This window comes from Carcharodon carcharias, chromosome 19 (assembly GCF_017639515.1).
Source record: "Carcharodon carcharias isolate sCarCar2 chromosome 19, sCarCar2.pri, whole genome shotgun sequence".
In the NCBI taxonomy this organism is placed as follows: Eukaryota; Metazoa; Chordata; class Chondrichthyes; order Lamniformes; family Lamnidae; genus Carcharodon; species Carcharodon carcharias.
The window spans coordinates 15974291-15998316 of NC_054485.1; the positions used below are offsets into that span (position 1 = coordinate 15974291).

General features: G+C 45.5%; 1 protein-coding gene and 1 long non-coding RNA gene across 2 annotated transcripts in view; one reads left to right on the forward strand and one right to left on the reverse strand.

The window, feature by feature from the left end:
- The window catches only part of LOC121291367 (parkin coregulated gene protein homolog), a 982704-nt gene that overhangs the window by 848235 nt on the left and 110443 nt on the right, over positions 1-24026 (forward strand). The gene's annotated exons all lie outside the window — the stretch shown is intronic.
- On the reverse strand, positions 17696-22430 carry LOC121291369. Its single transcript, XR_005945991.1, has 2 exons — positions 22347-22430; positions 17696-18071 (listed from the first exon to the last, which is right to left on the reverse strand). It is a non-coding gene; the product is annotated as an uncharacterized LOC121291369 (long non-coding RNA).

The following is a 24026-nucleotide window of genomic DNA, read 5'->3' on the forward strand; positions in this document are numbered from 1 at the left end:
GTCATTGCTGCCAGAATGTCGTGGGCAGGTGTCGCAGAGTTCCATCATTCTCTCTGTGAGCTCTCAGCACCTTTAAGGTGGGGCTGGCCACCATCACATCAACATCTGTGACCAGTGACACTGTGCTCCTGAAGGGATCAAGTGCTAAAGGCGGACAAAAGATTTGGTGCTTTTAACATTTCATGGCTGCATCTCTATGATATGACGCTGATCACAGAGTGCAAGCAAGTTCACTTCAGGAGTCAGACATTCACAGAGGTTTTATGAAGATGTATGGAGTGTCCTCACTGCATGTCATCATCATGCTCCTGCAGCTGAGCGACTATTAGGGCCTCCACTGCATCTCCATAACAGGAGCCTTCCCACAGAGGGTACTCGCGCTGCCATAAGCCAGACTGGATTCAAACGTTCATAGTCGCAATGTGAAGATCTATGGTGTCACCTCACTGCATGTCGTCATCATCCTCCACAAATCTGGCAGGTATGAAGACCTCACGAGCATACCTGCCTCGTCTGGCCAGTGCGAGGGCCTCATCCCCATCATCGTCGCCTTCGAGGACCCCCCTCACCCTCATCACTGTTGACATCCTCCTCATCAGAGGAGACCTCCAGCTCCTGCATCTCCTCCTCAGCCAGGTCCTTTCCCTGTTACAGCGCCAGGTTGTAAAGGGTGCAGCAGGTGACCACGATGCGTGACACCCTCTGCGGACTGTATTGCAGGGCCCCACTAGACCGGTCCAGGCACTGGAACTTCATTTTCAGCATCCCGATGGTCTGCTCCATCAAGTTGCGGGTTGCAGCATGAGCTTCGTTATACTTGCACTCTGCTGCAGTCTGAGGCCATCGCACTGGTGTCATCAGCCACATCCCCTGAGGGTAGCCCTTGTCTCCAAAGAGCCATCCCTGCTACCTCTGTGGACCCTGGAGGACGTTAGGGATTTTAGACTGACCAAGGATGTAGGAGTTGTGCATACTCCCTGGAAACCATGCGCAGACCTGCAGGATGCATTTGTGGTGCCCACACACCAGTTGCACATTCAGTGAATGAATCCCCTGTGGTTGACATAGTGGACCCCTTGTTGCAATGGAGATCTGAGCGCTACGTGAGTGCGGTTGATGGCACTCTGTATCTGTGGGAAACCCGAGATCTGGGAAAATCCAATCGCCCTTGCATCCTGGCTGTCCTGGTTCTAGGCAAAGTGCACAAAGTTGTGTGCCTTCGTGAAGATAGCATCCATGACCTCATGGATGCATTTGTGGGTAGAAGCTTGTGATATCCCACAGAGGTCACTTGTGAAGCCTTGAAAGGAGCCACTGGCGTAAACATTGAGCACCAGTGTCATTTTCACGGCCACGGGCAGTGGATGCCCTCCATGTCCCCGTGGCACCAAACCCTGCAGCAGGTGGCAGCTGTGACCAACCAGTTCCCTAGACATGTGCAGTCTTCGGCGGCACTGATTGTCGGTCATCTTCAGGGTTGAAAGGAAACGTACATAGACCTTGGGTCTGGCTTGGCACCAACCAGTGATGGCTCTCTGTGGTTCTTCGGTGGCATGTGTGGGAGCCCCAGCCATCCCTTCTTCCTGAGGGTGCTACTCCTCCCTCTGTGCATCCAGGTGCCCCCATCGCTCTCTTCTCTGTCATCTCCCTGTATGTCACGAAGTATACAGCTAGTTCACCAGCCTCCATGCTCTTGATGTATTCCTCCAGCAGGATGAAAGACAGAGATGAGTGGGTGAGCTTGAGTATACTAAGAACCTATCTTGGTTAAGCCTGAAGGACCCTTAAAGAATCCTGGAGAATGCTGTCTACCACTTGGATGGCCAGAGTTTAGTCTGTCCGAAATCCCAACCACCTCTGCCCCACTCCATTTGACTGGTGGCAGCTTTACCCATTGGACTGCATGCTGTGTTCTCAGCTCAGGCATAGGCATTCTCCTAACCGGCACTGCAAGGCTGCACAGTTAGCTTGAACCATGGGGGAGATAGGTCCAAGCCTGAATGACGATATTACAAGGAGCTGTGAGCACCTCCAGCAGTGACTGCTCCATGGCCAGCTTTAGCATGTGCAGTCATCCAGCTGTTCTGCAGTCCACTAAAATGCTCATTACTTTGCAGTCTGTGCTCAAGGAGTGAAAAGCTCTGGAGCACTTGGTGGCACTTTGATGCCTCTGTGTTACTTGAGCGGGTAGAGAAGCAGGAGGCCCGACTCCAAACATATCAATGTGGCTGCGCCTGAACTGTCCCAGCTGCAGAGGAATGGTCACTTTATACAAGACTTCCCTAATGTGTGGCCACATTGTGCACTACCTTCAGCTGCAGGGCAGCCCTTGCCCCACCCTCCAATGCACCTCAACCTTGAAGTCCAACAGGCGACCTGGGCAAGCGCTCTGCAATGTTACTGTGCACTCACCTCCAAGTTCCCCTCAAAGTGCAGGCCGCCAAGTACACGCCTTATATACGCTGTTGTGAAACACATCATCATACAATTACAATGAGGCTCCTGATATTCGATGGCGAGGAATGCAGCCCACCATCAATGGGCTGAGCGGACAATCGCGAACTGGTTTCACGACGTCGTGAAACCAATCTCTGGCCTTCTCGCCATGCTGTCCGCTCACGTCGCCGAACACGCCGGATGCCAGTGGGCACGGACGATTCCACCCAGAGAGGCGAAAGGGATCTATTTGGCAAAGTAAAGCATTGAGGGCGGCAGTGAGGAGAATGCCAGCATTGGACTGGGAGAGAAAATACTAGGCAGATTAAGAATGCCAATTTTAATTCAGGGAGGAAGAAGGGCAGTATAAAATTGGAGGCTGCAGGGAGTGGCTGGGAGATGAAAGCCATTCTTCAGCGTCCAATTTATTTGAAGCTGCTGGTCAGCTATGGCTAGTTTTCTCTGATGGCAGGTGTTCTTCACGAGAATGAACCAAAGTGCACATCCATCTTTGGCGACAGCAGGATATAAATCTGCTGTGATACCCTACGTGTTCAAACAGCTTGCTGTCACTATCCATCTTGGCTCATAGGGTGACAAATGGACAATGGAAGCTTCTGAAGTGCAGGTAACAAAAAGGTGAGATGATATATCCTCTCTCACATTAGAAGAAAACAAGTAGAGGGGCAGGCTGGCTGCCAGTGGTTGGGGGGTGCTGGTGGGGTTGCAGGGTGTGTTGATGGGGAAGACTTGGAATTGTGCAGTCTTTTTGAAATGTTTACAATATTATGGCCACCTTTAGTAATTTTATGGGTTTTTTTTAAATATGTAATGTACCTTTAAGAATACCACTGGTTAGGCAAGATCACATGATCTGTAGTAACCAATAGGAGAGACATGCAGACTACCTCAGCAGACAGTGCAGAATTGTGTTGGAGTTGAAAGCACACGTGTAGTTGCTGCTGAGTATATTGTAAATCAACGTAATGTTTCCACTCAAGTAGTGTCTGCTGATCGGCTCTATCATTAACGGTACAACTCGACCACCCTACAACACATCCCACGTGGACCCCTCCCCTGTGCACGTACATAGAGCTCACCCCTGAACTCTATATTTCCTTGTGCAGTAATGGACACTTGCCTTTCCCAGCCGAGAATCAGTCAGCTCTCATGCTTGAATTCATTCATGAATTTTAACGCTCTTCTCACCGCTTATTCATTATAACCAAATGTCACAAGGTTCTCACATCATGATCTGCCAACACTGCATGAGTTTGGACACAGTTCACCTTCTCAATTTGAACTTTCCTTGCAACCTTTGCCCAGACGGACCCAAATTCTACCTTCACCCCATGTTGCCAATCTCCCACCTACATGTTATGCCAGAGTGTACAAACCACTCCTCATTATTTTTGGTCACTCTGTTCTGACAGCACATTCCAAATATTTCAGTAGTAGGTTTCCATTGTTCTCTTGCTGTCTTTCACCTCCATCAATGTCAGAAAGCAAAATCTATGTCAGTACAAATAATGTAAGAGAATCTAATTTAGCTCTGCAGTGTGACACTGTAACAATCCAACCTATAACATTCTGTTTTACGTATAAAAATAACTTCCCGGCCGGCAGACCTGCCACAACTATGGGATTAACATCGCCTCACACACATCAAAGCCCATTAGTTTTCTAAGGTCAGACCAGTTGCAGTCCAAATGGAAAGTTCTGCTCAGTAGCTCTACATGCATATCAGGGCTGAATTTTATGCCCCTCCCCCATCCTCCCCATCCCCAGCCCCGGAGGGCAGGGTGCCTGGTATGGGGAGCATAGAATTGGACCCTGGCAGCAGCACTGTGTCCATTGCCAACTCATCCCCGGCCACCACCTGGGTTCTGTTACCCACGCCAGAGGAAGCAACAGGCCACTCAATCAACCACAGAGCAATTGAAGCCCTTAAGTGGAGACGAATGGCCACTTAATGGCATCTTCCCAGTGCCACTGGGATGTGGCACGTGATGGTTGAGACCCAGGTCAAGGGTCCAGGTTGTCCATTAAAAGCTGTCAGGCTGATGCCAGGCCACAGGTGGGGTGGGGGGGGGGGGGTGGTGGTGGTGGCGGGGGGTGGTTGGGGGGAGGGCCTCCTGTTTGAGGACCCTGTGCCCATCAGAGGCACCCAACCCGAGGTTCACCACACCCACCACCTCCCTCACCCATCTCCAACCTTGGTCCCCCCCAATCCCCCAGCTGGAGCTTGGCAGTCTGGTCCCAGGGAGACTCCAGACTCACCTTGTTCCGCTCTTTAGGCTCCTCTTCTTCAGGGGGCTTGCTGTACCGCTAGCAGTGGCCACGATGCTGCTCTGACAAGAGAAACGCCTGCCATTTGATTGGAGGGCGATGGGGGCGGAGACCCCACCTCAAGCCAGTTAAAGGCCTGATGACCATTAAATAGCTTCAGATGGGTTCACCCCCAGTTTTTACACCAGGATGGGGATCCTCCCCCCTCCTTAAAGTTCAGCCCTTGATGTCAGAACCTTAGAAATAGGAGCAGGAAGAGGCCAGACAGCCCTTCGAGCCTGCACCCCCCCAACCCCCCCCACCATTCAGTGTGATCATGGCTGATCTTCTACCGAAGCTCCATCTTCCTGCACTATTCCCTTATCCCTTAATGTCCTTAATCCAAAAATCATTGAGTATATTCAAGACAGAGCATCCAAAGCTCCTTTGGGTAGAAAATCCCAAAGATTCACAACCCTCTGTGTGGAGAAATTTCCCCTCATCTCAGTCCTAATGACTAACCCCTTAGTCTCAGACTGTGACATCTAGTCCGACCTTCCCCAACCAGAGCAAACATCATCCCAGCATCTATTGCATACCAGCATCTATTGCATCAAGCCCCTTAAGAATTGTACATATTTCAACGAGATCACCTTTCATTTTTCTAAATTCTAGATTTCACCACACAATGTTAAACATGGTGATTTGGCCTAAAGTTTTCTAAATTTGACATCAAGGTACCAGGTTCATGTTTCTTCACCGATGGGTTGAAGAGCTGTTCTGGTCATTTAATGTTAGGAGGGAGGGGAGATGGTGGCAGTGGTGTTGCCACTGGACTGGTGACCCAGCACGATGCTGTGAGGGCCTGGGTTCAAATCCCACCAGAGCAGATGGTGGAATTTAAATTCAATAAAAACCTGGAATTAAAAGTCTAATGATAACCATGAAACCATTGTCATAAAAACCCACCTGGTTCATTAATGCCCTTTAAGGAAGGAAATCTGCTACATGTGACTCCAGACCCACAGCAATATGATTGACTCTTAAATGCCCTCTGAATAAGGGCAGTTGGGGATGGGTAATAAATGCTGGCCTAGCCGATGATGCCCACATCCTATAAATGAATAAAAAATGTGTAAGTGCATTCAAGATGATTTCATCTGATTAATCTTTCTTAAAAGATTGAAAACACATTCCTTTTATTTATGATTTTGTTGCAAACTCTGAGCGTTGGAAATGTTGTAGGGTTACTACAACAATGTTGCTATACATAATGACCAGACAATCCATCCCCAATACTCGGTGCCAAGCTGCTGATGAAATATAACTTTACAGACTGTACTTTGATTCACTTGAGGAACAAGTAAAGAGATGTGGGCCGGAATGTTACCAGCATGCCAAGGGTCCCGCCAATGGCACCTAATGAGGATCCCAAGTCCGCACGGTGAACAGTGGGTCCACAAAGGGGAGGATGTTAAGGTGGCCTGGCTCTTGGAGCTGCCAGCCCAATCGGAGGGCCGGCAGCTTGACAGCCTCGGTGCTTCCACTTCTCTATTATAACCTTGGTATTCTCTAAGACCTTCGCATCTCTTCCTAACCCTGGCCGAATCACCATTGTATGCAGAGCAGGATAGAGGCCACCATACTGAGGTGTCCTCAAAGGGCCCAGGGACTTGACGATCAGAGGGGTGAACCCTCTAGCAGTGAGATCAGTGTTCCCGTTGGGGTTCCTTTATGTGGGTCATCGAGCACCCAGGAAGGAAGGCACCCCTCACGCTGGGAGGCTGCCTCGATGTACCTGGCGGTCTCCCTGTGCAACGCTGGGAAAATGTCAGTGTTGTGGTATGATAATTGGATTAATTAGCCGCCCGCCTCCAGTTGGAGGGGTCTGAATCGTTGCCGTTCCCGCCTCTGGAAATATCCATTGGTGGCGGAAAGAAGTTGGCTCCCATCCCCGCCCCAAGCTGCCACCATTTTAGCAGCTCTCTCGCCTCATAGCCTGGCTTCAGATAGCTGGTAAAATCCTGGCCATGGTCATTTTTCCCCTCCAGGGCAGGATTTTTACCTCGTCGGTCGGGCGTGGCAAGCGGGCCCGGGAGGGGTCGCGAAACCCACCACAATTTCACGCTGGCTGGCCAATTAATGGCTAAGCAGTGTGAATCACGCGCTGCCGTGTGGAACTCCGCTAGGGTGGGGGCATGAGGTGAGCGAGCGCTGATGTCTGCGCATGCGCGCAAGAGTGCGCGCACTGAAAACTCCCTGAAGGCACAGTTTTTTTCCGTTCCAAATTAGCCGACAGTTATTTACAAACACACTGCCCCCCACAAACAGCCAGCTGGAAGGGGTGTTTAGCAGGACATCAGCTGTTTTTATCTCTAACGCAAAGAGTTGGTCAAAGTATTTGGGATAATAGTTCCCGTTGTGGCCTGCAAAGCTCTCCAAACATTTGCATGAAATGAAACAACTCTCAATGCCTTAAAGACTGCCAATGGGAACCAGAATGGACCTTGACTCAGCATTGGCAACCAGTGACTACAACTGTAATGCTAGCAGTACAAGCGGCAGTTCTCATTCTTCGTCAATAGGAAAGGTGTTGTGGGACCAGAGGGCAGGATGAATTGGAGTGGGGGTGGTGGGGGGGTGCGATCATTTATGCTCTGGACTTAAAGGAGAGTGCATGGGAGCCTTTGAAGTTAGGTCAACCAAGTAGGGTCAGACTGGAAACTTCTTTCCCATTTTTGAGGGACAACTCAGCACCAAAATGACCACCCAAAAGACATTTGCGTGGGTGTTCATTGAGACTTACTTACAGCTTGAAGCTCATGAAAATGATGGCGGACAATAACCTGGTTCCAGGAATATTGCTTTTTTTGGAATAAGTGGAGAAGATGTTAAGAGAGCAAAGGAAGAACGCAGATTTCTATCACACCTTCCACAACCTTTGGAGAGCTTCACAGCCAATGAAATGGGAATGTTCTTGGGAATGAGGTGGGACAAGTGGATCAAGTGTCAGCAGGAGGATATTTAGGGGAACAGTGATCATTGGGCGAAATTGTCCCACATTTGCTAGTGTGGTAACAGGCGGGAGAAAGGATGTTTTACCGCAATGATGGCTTTTCACACCATATCATCCCAAGCCTGCCTCTTTAATTATACGTTCCCCCGGGAAACATGCCTTTTCGATGGAGGGCGGGCTCTCATTCACCCACCATGTCATCACCTCGCCGCTTCATTACACCAGGTGCTGTATTTAAAGTACAGCCGCGCAGACACCTCTCAGTGGTTCCAGCCACCGACGGATGTAAAGACAACATGGCCTTGAAAGACAAATAGACTGCAGCCCCCCCACCCCCCCCTCCCCCACCAGGCTCAACTCCATCACTGGCATGATAGCTGGCCTCCCACAGTGTGTACGCAAGAGTGGTGCAGGGCAGCTCGATCTCACTCCAGCTACCCCTACTCCTCAAGGAGAGAGCCAGTGGCCCTTGGGTATTCATAGGGATGAAGATCAGCAGCTGCACAATGTGGGGCCATCCACCCAGGTGACTCCGGGAGCGTCCGGCCCATCCGATTCCCCTCTTCCTGTGACCCCAGCAGCTCCAGCTCCACAGGCCGAGGAGGGAGCCACTGCCCACACAGCAGGACCCCAAAAGTAGGCTGGGGCCCTCCAGGTCTCGGCTCTCCAGAGGACGCTCACCAAGGTCATCACAGACAGGTTGTAGCAGTCAGCAGGCTGCCTCCACCTCCGCTGTGGATGTCCAGGGAACACCAAGACATAGTGGCAGAATTAAGATGGTTAAAAAGATGTAGTTGCACAGCCTGGGCACAGGTGTTAATCAATTGTACATGATATTCACTATTGTCAATAAACTCCCAAGAATGTCTCCTTGCCTATGGCTCCTAGTTCTGATAGCAGTGTTCATGCCACTCAGATGTGAAACCTTTCTGCACAAGATAAAGGCAGGTGTCTCAGTCCAGGGCCACTCCCCTGTGTCTGTGCAGCCTTCAGACCAAAGTGATGGTCCGGCCTCACACACCCTGGACACATTCCTGATTCCTGCACCTCGACGGTGCTTGTCATTGCTGCCAGAATGTCGTGGGCAGGTGTCACAATGTTCCATTATTCTCTCTGTGTGCTCTCAGCACCTTTAAAAGGTGGGGCTGGCCCCCATCTCATCAGCATCTGTGACCAGTGATGCTGTGCTCCTGTAGGGGTCAGATGCTGAAGGCTGACAAAGGATCAGATGCTTTTAAAGTTTCATGGCTACATCTCTATGATATGCCCCTGATCACAGAGCACAAGCGAGCTGCCCTCAGCCACACAGGAGTCAGACATTCTCAGAGGCTATGTGAAGGTCTATGATCTGAGATCTGAGCAAATCCCAGTGATCTTGCATCCTGGCTGTCCGGGTCCCAGGCAAAATGCACAAAATTGTGTGCCCCCACAAAGATGGCATCTGTGACCTCATGGGTGCATTTGTGGATGGAGGCTTGTGAGATCCCAGAGATGCCACCTGTGGAGCCCTAAAAGGAGCCACTGATATAAAAATTGTGCACTGTGGTCACGTTCACGGCCACAGGCAGTGGATGCCCTCCATGTCCACCCAGCAGCGGGCCGATGTGAACCCGCTAGTTCCCGGGACATGCACAGTCTTCGGCAACACTGGTTGCCGGTCAGCTGCAGGAATGAAAGGCGGTGTCTATAGGGCCTGGGTCGCGCTAGACACTGACTAGCAACGGCTCACTGTGGCTCTTCAGTGGCGTGTGCGGGATTTCCAGCTGCCCCTTCTTCCTGAGGGTGCTGCTCCTCCTTCTGCCCAGTCAGGCTCCTCCGTCACTCTCTTCTCTGTCACCTTCGCTCTCTGTACGTCACAAGGCATACAGCTAGTTCAGCAGGCTCCATGCTCCTGATATACTCCTCCTGCAGGATGAAAGAGAGAAACATGTGGGTTAGCTTTGGTGTTCTAAGAACCGCTCTTGGTTAAGTCAGAAGGCCCCTTAATGCATCCCAGAGAATGCTGGCCCCTGGCCTCCTCCACCCGACCGATTGGCAGCAGCTTTGTCCATCGGACTGCATGCTGTGCTCTCAGCTCAGGCACAGGCATTCTCCTAACCCGCACTGCAAGGCTGCACTGTTAGCTTGAACCAAGGGGGAGACTGGTCCAAACTTGGATGATGACATTGCAAGGGGCTGTGAGCGCCTCCAGCAGTGACTGCTCCAAGGCCAGCTTTAGCAAGGAGCTTGTACAACATGTGCTGTCACCCAACTGTTCTGCAGTCCATTAAAATTAGTTTGCAGTCTGTGCCCGAGGGGTGAAAAGCTCTGGAGCACTTGATGACACTTTCATGCCTCTGCATCGCTTGAGTGGGTAGAGAAGCTAGAGGCCCAAATCTAATCATGTCAATGTGGCTGTGTCTGAACTGTCTCAGCTGCGGAGGAATAGTCATTTTATAGAAGATTTCCCTAGTGTGTGGCCATTTCCCTCACCCACCCCACACGTGCCTGTGCACCCCTATCAACCTCAGGGCAGCCCTCGCTCCCCCCAACTCACTTCAACCTCAGGGCAGCCCTTGACTCCCCCCAACCCACCTCAACTTCAGGGCAGCCCTTGCTCCCCCCAACTCACCTCAACCTCAGGGCAGCCTTGACCCCCCCCAACTCACCTCAACCTCAGGGCAGCCCTTGACCCCCCCCCCAACTCACCTCAACCTCAGGGCAGCCCTTGACCCCGCCCCCAAATGCGCCTCAATCTTGAAGTCCAACAGGCCGCCCTCACAAACGTTGCGGAACGTTACCGTGAATCACCTCCGAGTTCCCCTCAAGTACAGCCCGCCAAGTGCATGCCTTCTATATGCTGTTGTGAAACACGTTGGCGTGCAATCACACCAACGTGCTCAGATGATCCAGTGTGGGGGGCGGGGATGATTCCGGCGAGCTTGGCTTATAATGAAAAGCAGATGTATTACAATGAGGTCCCCAACGTCCAATAGTGGGAAACGGGGCCCACCACTGATGGGCAGAGCGGACAATTGCAAACTGGTTTCACGACAGCGTGAAACTGATTTTTGGCCTTTGCGCTATATTGTCCGCTCACGCCGCCAAACCTGCGCGACCCCAGCGGGCACAGAAAATTCCACCCATTTTATCATAAGGTTTATGCTGACTTTGGGGAAGGACAAAGGACAATCCAGAGTAAGAATTAACTGGGGGAAAGGCAAATTCAGTGGGATAGGGACGGATCTGATCTGAATAAATTGGAGTCAAAGGTTGGTTGGAGAAACGATAGCTGGGCTACCTTCAAAGAGGAAATAATTCAGGCACAGTCAAAGTATATTCCCTTGAAAGGGAAATGGTAGAGCAAACAAATACACAGCTTCCTGGATGACAGAAGAGATAGAAATTAAGATAAAGAAGAAAAAGTGTGCTCATGACATTTGTTAGGTAGAAAATACAGTTGAGAACCAGACTGAACACAGAAGCTTTAGCGGGGAAGTGAAAAAGCAAATAAGAGAAGCAAAGAGGGAGCATGAAAAGAGACTGGCAGCCAACATGAAAGGGAATATCAAAGTGTTCTATCAGCATTTAAATAGTAAAAGGGTGGCAAAAGGAGGGGTATGGCCGATTAGGGACAAGAAAGAGGATTTACTCATGGAGGTAGGGGGCATAGCTGAGGTACTACATGGATATTTTGCATCTGTTTTTACCAAGGAAGAATCCACTACCCAGGCAATGGTGAAAGAGGAGGTATTTCAGACACTAGAAAGGTTTAAAATTGATAAGGAGGGGTATTGGATAGCCTGTCTGTACTTAAAATGGATAAGGTAACAAGACAGAGTGAGATGCATTCAAGGATACTGAGGGAAGTGAAAGTAGAAATTGCAGAGGCACTGACCATAATTTTTCAGTGTTCCTTAGACCTCAGGGGTGGTGCCAGAGGACTGGAGAATTGCAAACACGCACACCTTGTTCAAAAAAGGATGTAAATGTAAGCCCAACTACTACAAACCAGCATCTGTGGAGAGAAAGACAGTTAACGTTTTGAGTCTATATGACTCTTCTTCAGAGCTCGAAACCTCAACTCCGTCTTTCTCTCCACCGATGCTGTCAGACCTGCTGAGTTTTTCTAGCATTTTTTGTTTTTGTTTCAGATTTTCAGCATCCGCAGTATTTTGCCTTTATATTACTACAAGCCAGTCAGTTTAACTTCAGTGGTGGGGAATCTTCTCGAAACAATAATTTGGGACAAAATTAATAGTCACATGGAAACTTTGCAGGTTAATCAAAGGAAGCCAGCATGGATTTCTTCAGGGAAAATCATGCTAACTAACTTGCTGGAGTTTTTTGAAGAGGTAGCAGAGGGGGCTGACGAGAGCAATGCGGTGTACATGGACTTCCAAATACATTTAGTTATGGCTCATAGAATAAAAGGGACATTAGCAACATGAGTATGAAATCGGCTGCGTAACAGGAAACAGAGGGTAGTGGTTAGTGGATATTTTTTGGGCTGGGGGAAGGTTTATAGTGGAGTTCTCTAGGGGTCAGTGTTGGAACCCTTGCTCTTCCTGATATATATTAATGACCTAGACCTTGTTGTGCGGGGCACAATTTCAATGTTTGTGGATAAAGCGAAACTTGGAAGCATTGTGAGCTGGTGAGGAGGAGAGTGCAGAGCTCCAAAAAGACATAGACAAGTTGGTGGGATGGGCAGTCAGATGGCAGGTGAAGTTTAATGTGGTGAAGGGTGAAGTGATTCATTTTGGTAGGAAGAACATGGAGAGACAAGATAAAATAAAAAAGTACTGCTCCAAAGGGGATGCAGGAGCAGAGGGAGTGTATATGTACATAAGCGGGTTCTGAAGCTGTGCCATATTGAACTCCAAACATTAGCCCTGTTTCCCTCTCCACAGATGCTGCCAAACTTGCTGAGGTTTTTTCATCATTTTTCTGTTTTTATTTCAGATCTCCAGCACCCACAGTATTTTGCTCTTATTATTATGCGCTATCAGGAAAAGCTTTTTCACACAGTGTGTGGTTAAGGTCTAGACTGCACTTCCTGAAAGTGTGGTGGAGGCAGGTTCAACTGAAGCATTCGAAAGTGAAGTGGATTATTATCTAAAAAGAATGAATGTGCTGGGTTACAGAGAGAATGGGAGAATGGCACTAGGTGAATTGCTCATACGTACAGACAGTGCTGAAACAATGGGCTGAATGGCCTCCTTCTGCACTGTAACAATCCTGAGATTCTGTGATTCTGTGAAATGCTTTTTAAAATGTATTTACTGTTGTAACATAGGGAATTGTGGCAGCCAATTTGCACACAGCAAGATCCCACAAACAGTAATAAGATATTGATTGGATAATCTATTTTGCTGTTGATTGAGAGATGAATATTGGCTAGAACGCCAGGGATTACCCATTGTCCTTTGAATAGTGCCATGGGATCTTTTATATCCACCTTAAAGACCAGATGTGGCCCTGGTTTTATATCTCATCTGAAAGACAGCAGCTCCAACTGTGCAGTGTTAATGATATGTTAATTGTATTATTAAGCTTATGATGGGTATTGATTGATTAATTACCTTGGGCACATAGAAAGAGACACTCCAAAAAGAAAGTAGAAAGACAGACTCACTTCCAGCCACATTGGACTGATGCCTGGCCTCGTCTGAACACAGAAGCCTAGCAGGCTCAGGTCTGGTCAATACTTGGATAGAAGATTGCCCGAGAATAGCAAGTGTCATGGGAAGCCAGTGTCAGCTGTGATTCAGTTGATAGCCCACTTGTGTTTGAATCAGAAGGTTGAGTCTCACTCCAGGACTTAAGCACGGGATTCTAGACTGATACTCCCTTCAGTGTTCTACTGGAATGATGCACTGCCTTTCAATTGAGGTGTTAAACTAAGTCTGTCCTCGCAGTTGGATGTCAAGGGTACCTTAGAATGAAAGAACTCTGGGACACTGGGTAGTAGTTAGGAAGGAGTCACACATTTGTAAAGTTGCATTCCGTAAATAAATCTAGCGTTAAGGTAAAAGATTGGTAGCTGGCATACTTCACCATCTGGCTGTCGGGAGCTTAACATGCAGTATTCCATCACAAACATACTACGCTAACAGCCTAGATTTTTGTGCTCAAGTCCCTGGAGTGAGACTTGAACCCACAACCTTTTGACTCAGAGTTGAGCGAGCTACCCATTGAGCCAAGGTTGACACTTAAAGGATTGTACTCTTGTGCCAACTATTTTTGACAGATCTCCTGCTCCACCAATCCCGTGATTCTGGGTTATTTCATGAAAAGCTGGACTGAAGCCCAGTTGCTGTATGTGCAACAGCTGAATCAGCTTTCCCCTGTTTAGTACAAATATGCCTGAGGACATTCACTCCTTTGCCGTCGTGCTTTCTGAAACGAATTGGGAAAATCAGAACCTCATAAGGTGACTGCAACAAAAGGAAAATCTTGTGGATGCTGGAAATCTGACGTAAAAACAGAAAATACTGGAAACACTCAGCAGGTCAAGCAGCACCTGCCTCATATATTTAAAAAAAATCATTTGTGAAAGGCACAAGGAGCAGTGGCTTTGGAACCATAGCCCTGGATAAGTCCGAAGAGTTAGAAGAGGAGGGAAACAAATTCAACCAATTACATGCAAACACTCAATTCTGTTTAAAACAGGACAGAGTGAATGTGGTGCTGAATATATATAGATACCACACAGGGAGAGGTCATAAATTGCATACAGAAATGTCATTAGCTGTGTTACAAATAAAATGTTACTAATTTTTTTTTAGTTTGAACCACAAGCGATGAACAGAAACATTCAACACCACAAATATAGGCAGGCATCCACATGACATTGCAAATAATCATTACAACAGAAGGAGACGGCCCATTGAGTCCATGCCTGCTCTTTGGAAAGCTGTACATTCAGTCCCATTTACCCTCTCCATTCACCCTAGACCTGTAAGATTATTTTCCTCAAATTCCCATCCAATTTCCTTTTGAAGTTATTTATCAATTAATCATACTCAAATTAAAAGGGGAGCCGGTGGCCTAGTGGATTGTCACTGGACGAGTATTCTAGTGACTCAGGGTAATGCTCTGGGGACCTGGGTACAAATCCCACCTCCGATCTATAAAAATCTAGAGTTAAAAGTCTGATGATGACCATGAAACCATTGCCAATTGTCTTAAAAACCCATCTGGTTCACTAATGTCCTTTAGGGAAGGAAATCTGCCATCCTTATATGTGACTTGTGGTTGACTCTTAAAAGCCCTCTGAATGAGGGCAATTAGGTATAGGCAATAAATGCTGGCCTTGCCAGTGACACCCATATCCAATGAATAAGAAAAAGGAAACTAATTACATGTTCAGGCACAAGTATTCCAATGAGTTCCAACTCCACCCACTTCCTTTAACACAAAATAAGATGCTTTGTCACCTGGTGGATCTCATGTCAAAGCTTCCCCAAGAATGAGTTGGATTCCATACACAGTCTCCCTCCTACCAGCAATTAATCAACCTGCTGGGATTTTCCTTAACCCTTCCTGAAAGAGTTGTACCTTTCCCATTATAAAAAGTGATTATCTCCAAATTCATAGGATGTTAACCTGTGGGAGTGCACAAGTGGGTTTTCTGATTGCCATGGCACCACCGGCTATGTTATCGGAACCATTCTCCGTGCACACTGTGGAGCTTTAACTTCTGGCCGATACACCAATAAATGTAACTTTGGATTACTGTTCGTGGCTACCTCCACCGAGTTGGCACAGAGTTTGAAGGAAAACGCATGCTCCGTTGCCAACACCTGCTCTCCAATAAATAATCAGCTTAGCCATTCTGTACACTGGAATAGAATCTGTGAGAAACCATCAATTGAGCTAATTCAGCCATTGCCATGTGTTAAATGTGCATTGACCAAATTGTTGAGCACATGATTTCAGTCCAAGAACTGTCTTCCATAGTTTGTTGCTAATTATACTATCTTGTTGAATATCCTTTAAGCCTCGATGATAAATTGATGTCCATTGATTTATACATTTCTCAAACCCATTGTATTAAAGGCTGATTACCATCTTGGGAGTGATCCTTTAGCAGTTTTATAAACTGCAAGAATCCAAAAAACTGTGTATGAATCCTGAGTCACAGAGTCATCTGTTGGAATGATTTAAGAAGAACTCCTTCAGGAATGTCACCAACAAATTTTGATCATAACAAAATAAACGTTCCACTGGGACTGAAGTAAGAAGAAAGAAAGACTCACATTTACATAACACCTTTCACAATCTCAGGATGTCCTAATTTGCTTTACAGCCATTGGAGCACTTTCATGAAGTGTAGGTATTGTTGTGATGTAGGAAATGCAGCAGCCAATTTATGCCCAAACAGTAAGTGCCCAAAAATAACTTTTCAGTTATTCTTCCATGAGATGTGGGCGTCACTGGCTAGGCCAGCATTTATTGCCCATCCCTAGTTGCTCTTGAGAAGGTGGTGGTGAGCTGCCTTCTTGAACCGCTGCAATCCATGTGGTGTCAGCACACCCACAGTGCTGTTAGGGAGGGAAGCTACCAGGTAACAAGCAGACAGTCTCTTTTCGGTCTTCATTAAATATTGGCCAGGACAATGGAGGGACTTCTCCTGTGCTCTTCTTTAAAATAGTACCCTGGGATCTTTTATATCCACCTAAGAAGGCCTATGGGGCATTGATTTAATGCCTCATTCGAAAGATAGCACCTCTGACAGTAGAGCTTTCCCTCAGTACTGCACTGGAGTGTAGGCCTAGATTACATGCTCAAGTCTCTGGAGTGGGAATTGAACCATCAGCCTTCTGACTTACAGTGTGACCACTGAGATGTGACAGACACATAAGCATCGATTCAGTCTATCTTAAACCAACATTTGTATGTAAACAGAACGCATTATTTCATTTTGAGATTTCACACTCAAGTTGGAGGCACAGAATAAATTACTATGAAACTCAGCTTCACCCTCTAAATATATTAAAATCTGAGTAACATTTTATTCAATAGACATTTAACGGCTGCTGATGTTTTTGTAATGCAGTTTATGACTTCTTCCTGTGTGGTATTTATATATATTCGACGCCATATTCACTCCATCCTATTTTGAACAGAATTAAATGTTATCATTTAGCTGTTTCAATGTGTTCCCCTCCTCTTCTAAAGCTCTGACTTACTTGGGGTGATGATTCCACTTCTATTCTCTCTTGGTATTACCCTTCTGCGGTGTATTTAAGTCAGATCTGGGGGTAGGGTTCTTATCCTGAGCAAGATTCAGAGACAATTGTTCGATTTTTCTAAGTATTCCTATCTCCACCCAAGGTTATTATATTAGAGGTTTGCTCAACCCGAGCATTATGCACCACAATGTAGATGTACGGGTGGAAATCTTCCCTTTGGCACCCTGCCACAGGGATAGCAATGAAGTATGCAGGAATCCTTCATTGAGAGCAAGCGCTACTCCATTTTATGTGAACTTTCATTCTTTTGGTGTTCTGCATTAAGCTGAAAGCTATTGGATACGTTAACAAGCCGTTGGAGCTGAGCTGGCAAGCAAGCAAGTATTGATGGGCAGGGCAAGTGATTTGTTGTAGCGTGACATCCTGTGACAAATCTGGCAAATTTCTACACTTGTTGCTTGTAGTGCAATTTGCTGCCTGAATACCACAACTTTGCATAAAAAAAACTCCTGGAGTCAGTGAAAATGCTATTTCCTGAGCCAGTCTAAGTAATAACGAAACTCTTGTCCGAGTTTTGAGATATTTGAATGACAGTGGCCACACAGAAATGTTGGTGTCTGATTTAGGAGGGGGCTGTTGATGTGCTCTACAGAGCAAACACAGTCATGTACTATAATTGAAACTGACAGCATTTAAAAAACTCACCCTGTAGGTTGGTGCTGCACCTATATCTCCTGTGTTGGGAAAAGACAGGTGGCCTCCAAAGCTGATGTATAAAAGTAACTCACACTCGTGTTGGGAAATGAAACCTTTACAGACTGATTTGAATGTACAACAGTTCTGACATTTGACAACAAGGCAATTAGTTTTGAATTCTTACTAATTTAATGAGACTGACACTGTATTGTAGTTTTCGCACAACTGCCAAAGTGGTTTAAGTTTTTGCGGAAACACTAATTGTTCAGACAGCTTATTCACTGATAGGCAATTATAGAGCACATGGGAGAAGTGGGTCAGTGACATAACAGTAGAGTTCATAGTCTCTCATTCTTAACTTCAGTAAACTGGATTCTTATCCATGTGCTTATCCACATTCTCCTGAGACTTAGATCAAAGCCAGTTATTTGTAGATGTTTACGACAAATGTCTTGATGTTCAGCAACTTTATTCTTCTATCAGGAAGGAGAAAAGTGACAGATCAGTCAGTTCATGTATTTATGCAGTTGTACCATGGGTCTTTGACCATTCTTTGTGGCATAGCTTTTCAAGTCAGGATCCTTGGATCCTCAGTCTATCAGTTTGTTGTATTTTGTTGACTTCCTGGCATATTATTGTGTTATAATTAGAAGAAAACTATACTTGCTACTGTTTTCTTTCAGATAGTTGACACTTGGGCATCCCCAGGAATGTATTTTAGTATTATTTTTAGGGGCTTGGTAACCCCTGGGAATCTATGAATATTTGCAGGGAGAGCTGCCAGAAAAAGTGCAAAGAATTGCTCTGTAGAAGGTAAAGGAACATATCTATTCGTTCCTGGTGCCAAAAAGGAAAGGACCAGTGACAGGTATTAATACTGGATTTCTTATATATGTCACTGTGCAAATATTTGTCAGGGAATTGAGTCAGGGGCTAGGACTTTGAAGTTTAACCTGTATATTTGCTTGACACAGTTGCTAGCACCATTGTCACCAGGTTAGAAAGTTGTGGGCTTGAGTCCCACTTCAGTGTTTGAGCACATAGTCCAGGTTAAAGCTCCAATACAGTACAGAAGGAGAGCTGCAGTATTGAAACTATTGTCCTTCAGACGAGATTTTAAACAAAGGTCCCTGTTCATGTATACATTAAAAAGCTGTAATGTTAGTATTCTGGAAAGCCGATGCATGAAATAAAATGCACCAAACGCACCTTGTGATCCAATTACTTATGCAATGCAAGTCTTTATGGTTTTTGCAGGCAACAAATAACTAATTCTTGTGCAGCCATGTTAGATTGCATGCAAAACACATTTGGACTGAATTGTCTCCCATGCTGTATCATGATTTCATTTTGGAAGGATGCATTTTCATAACTGTAATGTGTTACAATCCCCATGGAGACCAACAGCCCGAAAGAACCGAACTTCCCAAATGATCCCAGTGTAAAAGCTCAATGGGCAAGTTTCTCTTTTTAAAACTTTTAGTGTAAAAATCAAAAATCAATATAAATTAAACATGCATTAACAGGCAAATTGCGAATGATATAAACTATAAATAGCAGACACAACAAGGACAGAGCTCACGGATTCACTCCACAGCCCACTCAGCATATATGATGCTAATTTCAAGCCAAAAGTCCTTCAAAGCTCTGGACTTTCTCCGGTAGAAATTACAACTTCTGTTCTTTGAGGATTTAGCCCAATACCCAGCCAACAGCAGTGCACAACCAACCCAGGTTCCATGGGCACAGTCTTCACCAAAGTGGCACACGTGTGCAGAACCTGCTCAGCTCTGCTCATGACGGTCTTGATGGCATAGATCCAGCAATGTTATCACCAAGCAACAGAAATGACTGCAGCAATCACGCTTTTGCTTATTCCCAGCTCCTGAATCCAGCCCGTCTTCCTGACTCTTGTGTCTTTTTATCTGGTTTCCACCAGCTTCAGCTTCCCCAGCAAACTGAAATTTCTCTTTCCTAAAAAAATCTAAAGGTTCAGTATCCCTTTCAGTTAGCTGAAGTGTCCAGTCAGGGTCTGTCTTGAAAATACAAGCTTTGAAACCATGGATTCCATCCCAAATGATAAAGGTGAATCCTAGCAGGAGTCGATGTCCTCAAGGAGGGGAGAAATGTGAATGGGTTTTGAACAGCTTTTTTAAAATTTATTGATGATGCTTACTTTAGTGTATTGTCATTAGATACCCAATGCTATAACTATTAGTGAACTTTCTCCATGAATCAGAATAGTTTCGATGGTGACCATTAATCCTATTCCATGGTCCTCTGACTGTGATGGAAGTAAAAATCTAAAAATATAAAATTGGCTGTCATTTCACATTCGCACAAAGTCAAAATTTAACCCAGAGAATCGGCTCCAGTTTTAAAGTGAATATTTGGAGAGAAAATGAATGGCATATTTATTATTTTCTGCCTTGGGAAGGATCATGCAGCGAGTGATTCACTGTCGTACACTGTTCATATACCTGCTTTGTATCAATCATAGAACAATACCGTGCAGAAGGAGGCCATTTAGCCCATTGTGCCTGTGCCAGTTCTATTGAAAGGGCCAATTATTCCAGCTGAAACCAGCTGAGCCTCATGTACTATATATTCTGCAAAAAAGAGCAAAATGATGTTGTAGCAAGGGATAGATTCCATTAGCAGGTGTACACTGTGCGCAGAATGACCATGTGCATTCAACAAAAACACCAACTTGCATTTATATAGCCACTGTGCCATCGTTAAACATTCCAAGGCATCTCAAAGGAATGTTTCCAAACATTTTTCATATTTAATGGGAATGATATTATGTCATGCTCAAATGATTAAAACTATCCACCCTCTGAAAATTCCTTGAGGAGAGTGTTCCTAGCATGTTCTGTAGCTGCTTCTCAATACCCCTTGCTGAACTGGAACTAAAGCACAATGGATTATTCAATGCATCATTTTGCCTTTTATACTGTAAACATTAATCTTGGCACAAACAGATAAATGGGATATGATTTAAAGTTAATTTGCGTCGCTGACCATAACTAATTCCTGACTGTCACACAGGAGTCATCTGACCAATTCAGGCATGGAATATATGTCATAAGGCATCTTGCATTTAACTAACCCATTGAAGATGCAAAGGGCTTTTTTTCAATTATAATTTTACTGTTACAATTTATGCGATTAAAAAGGATGGTAAGATTAATGCATGGTGTTACAATGTCCAGAATGCCTTTTATCTTCATTGACAAGAACAGATTAGCTTCTTCCGTAGGTTACAAACTCCATGAAGTTTTACATTCTGCTATAAACAATTAATATGAAATCAATACATATTATCACTGTGTATTTAGGAGGGTTACACGGTGTACAATTTAAGATTTATTTCTTGTGTGTCACATTTATGATTTATTCCAAAAGTAGTATTATAACACTTTGAAAATGTAAATCTGCAGACTACACAAAAAAATTAGGAAGTACTTTACATCTGATGACATGGTGAAACTATTTTGATAGAAAAATCCATGACAGTCTTGATTGAAATAATCCTTTGGTAACCCAATGATGCAATCATATCAAGAGCACAAAAGAATTTCTGAGAATAGGAAACTGAGCTAATTTATAAATACATTTACAAGCATTTGTTCTTGCCATGAAAGCACTGAATAGTTTGAAAGTGATTCAGGAATAGCTGCAAGCATAATTTTAAAGTCATGATTCTATACTCATATCGGAGGTGGATACAATATCCATTCTAACACCAGAATTAAAGATGACTTTGATAATGTTTTTCTTCCCAATTTGTTCTCCTTTTCTTTTGTCCTCTTCTGAAGTTACTGACTCTGGCAGGGGTATGATTCTATTAACACTCACCATCGCCAACACCTCACTGAAAATTTCCTTCTCTTCATTCTTGGGATGTGGGCGTCACTGGTAAGGCCAACATTTATTGCCCATCCCTAATTGCCCTTGAGAAGGTGGTGGTGAGTCACCTGTCCTGCTTCCCATCTTCCACCATCTTATACAAACCTCTTATACAAACTGTGTTCTAACTCACACTAAGTCCTGTTCATCCATTACCCTGTACTCACTGACCTACATTGGCTCATGGTTAAGCAATACCTTGATTTTAATATTCTCATCTTTGTTTTCAAATTTCTCCATGGGCTTGCACCTCCCTATCTCCATCCCTACATGATTCTCGAAAATCTCTGTGCTTCTCCAACTCTTCCCTCTTCTGCAACTCCCATTACAGTTATCCCATGATTGACAACCGTGTCTTCAGCTGTCTAGGCCCTAGACTCTGGATTTCCCTCCCTGAGCCTTCTCACCTCTCTGTCCTCCTTCAAAATACTCCTTAAAAACCAAATGGGATGGAATCAATCCCTTTTGTCTGATAATACTCCTGTGAAGCAACTTGGATGATTTACTATGTTCAAAATGCTGTATAAATGCGAATTGTTGCTGTTGAAGTGGCCATCCTTCAAATGCGATCTGGACAGTTAACATTTAGAGGTTTTGTGACAATAAAGGGTATCATAGTGGAGCTTTATCATGTGTTTACCAATATTAATACTAGCACCTTTTCCACGCTGGTTCATGATCAGGAACGCTGGCTGATCTTTAACTTCCTTAGCCTTCAGGTACTGATTAGCTAAGCTTGTCCATTTTACCTTCTTGATGAACTGGAACTGGCAGCTCTGACTTTTCACTGCAGGTGAATGGGAAAGCCCCACATCAAAAGAAGTTGGCTTATCAATTACCTGTTCCTCCGTGCTCTTTGGAAGCCCCATTCGCTGTTCACTTTCAAAAGTCTCTCTCCCTGTTTTCTCCTGAGTTGATTAATAGATGCTGCTCTTTGGCTCCCTTAACTTCCTGGTGCTACTCCTCAAGCTGCCGCTTGGGAGCTGTAGAAAAAAGTGAAAAGAAAGCTGCTAAGGACACGGTGCAGACTCGATGGGCCGAAGGGCCCCTCCTGCACTGTGTGATTCTGTGAAAATGCTGAAAGAAGAGAAGAAAGGAAAGTACAAAGCATTGGAGGATGCGGGAGAGAGGAAAAGTGAGAAAGACAAGCTGCCAAAGTAAGGAAGAGAGCAAGAAATGGAAATGGGAAAGAGAGTATGAAAAACAAAAGTTGAGGAGGTAAAAGAGATCTATAGATATGAAGTAGTGTGAAAATGAGAACTGAAAGAGAGAAGCAGAAGTGAAGGAGGAAATGTTTTTTAACTTGTATTAGTGTTTTTTTAATTTGTTCATGAGATATGAGTACAACTTGTAAGGCCAGCATTTGTTGCCCTTGAGAAGGTGGTGGTGAACTACCTTCTTGAACCGCTGCAGTCATGTGGTGTAGGTACACCCAGAGCGCTGTTAGGAAGGGAGTTCCAGGATTTTGACCCAGTGACAGTGAAGAAACAGCGATATATTTCCAAGTCAGGATGGTGTGTGACTTGGAAGGGGAATTTGGTATTCTCACGCATCTGATGCTCTGAGCCTCCTGGGCAGTAGAGGTCTCAGGTTTGGAAGATGCTGTTATAGGAGGCTTGGCGAGTTGTTGCAGTGCTTCTTCTAAATGAGACACACTGCTTTCACTGTGTGTTAGTTTTGGAGGGAGTGAATGTGGAAGGTAGTGGATGGGGTGCCAATCAAGTGAGCCTCTTTGGCTTGGATTGTGTTGAATTTGAATGTTGTTGGAGCTACATTCTCTCAGGTAAGTGGGGAGTAATCCACCACACCCCTGACATATTCTTGTGCTTGGTAGATGGGGTTTGGGGAGGCAGGAGGTGAGCTATTCACCACAGAATTCCCAGCCTCTGCCCTGCTCTTGTAGCCACAGTATTTAATTGGCTGTCCCAGTTCAGTTTCTTGTCTATGGTAACCCCCAGAATGTTGATGGTGGGAGATTCAGCAATGCTAATGCCATTGAATTTCATGGGGATATTGTTAGATTCTCTGTGGTTGGAAATAGTCACTGTATGACACATATGTGGCGTAAATGTTACTTGTCACTTATCAATCCAAGGCTGAATGTTGTCCAAGTCCTGCTGCTTGCAAGCATGGACTGCTTCAGTATCTGAGGAGCTGCAAATGAACATTGCGCAAACATCAATGAATATTCCCACTTCTGAGCTTACGATGGTGGGAATGTCGTGGAAGGACTGGGAGTGTTTTTTATTCTTTCACGGGATGTGGGTGTCACTAGCTAGGCCAGCATTTATTCCCCATCCCTAATTGCCCTTGAGAAGGTGGTGGTGAGCCACCTTCTTGAACTGCTGCAGTCCATGTGGTATAGGTACACCCACAGTGCCACAGCGAGTGTCCTTAAGTAGAAGCATCTGGAAGACAATATGTTTGGTACCATTGAATCAAAGTATTTTGTTAAAATGTATTTAAGTTGGCATTTTGGATCCAGGCTGGTTAGTGAAGTCAATCTATGACAAAGAGCC